General features: G+C 46.6%; 1 pseudogene; it reads right to left on the reverse strand.

Annotated features, from left to right (window-relative positions):
* Positions 1-245: 245 nt before the first annotated feature.
* On the reverse strand, positions 246-1,218 carry LOC110680978 (annotated as a pseudogene).
* Positions 1,219-1,813: the final 595 nt, after the last annotated feature.

Genomic DNA, 1,813 nt, shown 5'->3' on the forward strand with positions numbered 1-1,813 from the left:
TTCATAAATATTTTTTCAATCTTGTCATATGAATGTTTTGAAGCTTAATCATAATTTTATAACCCAAGTTTATAAGTAAAAAAAAAAGAAGTGTCATAAAAAATAATTGTATGCAATTTTTCTCAGCGCCTTTCTTTTTACGGACTTGATTCAAAATGCTACGTCCACTAGCTAGGACCCCTCCCTCCCCCTCGTCACACTTCGTCACAAATTTGCGAAGACCCCCTCCCCCCTAAAAAGCTACGTCATTTATGGACGACCCCTAAGCAAACAGATTTCATCGCTGAAACCTCTTGATAACACTTACCGAGTGTAGTAAGCTTCCGACTCCGGTGCTTGTCCGCCTTGGTAATCGGCAATCGCGTCAGATATTTCTCCTCGTACTCCTCTCGCTCACGCTCCTTGCGGGACAATTTTTGCAGCGCTCTCGAGCTGGAGGAAATCTCCACCGGCGTGTCCAGATACTCCTCCTTCAGCTCCTGTATCAACGAGGACCCCAGCGCTCGCTTCCGTGCCCGTTCCATCTGCTTTCTCGCCCGATCGGACTTGGATTCCTCCTCGTACGGCACGGCCATATGCTTGGGAGGTACGTACACCTCACCGGTACTGCTCGTTTCCGGTTTGCCCAGCCCCGCCTTGGCTGCCTTTGCCTTGCGAAGTTTTTGCAACACCTTGGCAGAGTCATCCGATTCATCTCCGGAACCACTATCCCCGTCCGCACCTGCCGTTTCCGGCAGCTGGGACATCAGGTTCGCAGGGTTGCTTTGAAGGATGTCGGATCGTCGGCTACGCTCGCACCGGTAACGGCCGTTTTGACCAGTTTGTCTATCTGGTAGCGCAGTTTGTAATCGATCGGACGGATCTTTTCGAGAACTGTGCGGATTTCGATGAGGCGATCGATCGAGGGGTCTTTCTCGATTTTGTGACCTAAAATGTTAAAGTACGTGATTATTCGAGAAACATTCTTGGGATAATGGATTTGAAGTTACCGGAACATTTCCTAAGCACGACGTAAGTCAGATTGATCAGATAGTTGAGTAGCATGTGATATTTGATCTCCAGGAAGTTCAGCCCGTACTCTGTGGACAGTTCTCCCGTTTTGACTCGCTGCAGCATATTGCCAACAAGGTCGGAAACCTGTTTGAAGTTATTATTCATCTCGTCCAGCAGTCGCAGGGCCTGTGGAAGATCCGGCTGAATATCGTATTCGTCAAGTGCCTATCATGAAAAAATCGAAATAGAAGAGAAAAGAACAAAGTTTTATTTTAGTTCGATCCAGACAGTTGAGTTGAGTTGAGCGTGAAAAAAACTAATTTTCTATTCTATCGTTCGACATGTATGATTGGCTGAGCGAAGGCCGGTATCGTTCAGCGCGATGGTTTTGTATTTATAAAAGTGCATTTCATAAATGATGAAATCCGGAACACATCGCCGTGGCTATGGATGCCAAACAATGGCCAGGATTTTCCGAGCTTGGCTCGCAAATAGTCAGGCGAACACAAAACCATCCAGACGTCCCTTCGCCAAGCCCTCCGTTCATGGATCAATGCCGGGAAGGATGGGAGGAAAAAAGTGCGATTCCCGTTGGTTTGTCCGTCATAGGAACCGAACGAATATGAACGGTCAGTGCAAGAGCCAACGGAGAACCACATAAAAAGCCTTGATATTAATATCAATATCAATCAAACAGTTTTTTACCCAAAAAAAAAACAAGGAGAGTACCTATAGAATCAACGCTGAAACGGGTACAAACGTGCAGTTCGTATGGGCGCGGAATTTTTCGGATGGTTGGAGATGCGGAAAGCGATGTCGA

The sequence above is a fragment of the Aedes aegypti genome, unplaced genomic scaffold (genome assembly GCF_002204515.2).
Source record: "Aedes aegypti strain LVP_AGWG unplaced genomic scaffold, AaegL5.0 Primary Assembly AGWG_AaegL5_hic_scaff_2263_PBJ_arrow, whole genome shotgun sequence".
In the NCBI taxonomy this organism is placed as follows: Eukaryota; Metazoa; Arthropoda; class Insecta; order Diptera; family Culicidae; genus Aedes; species Aedes aegypti.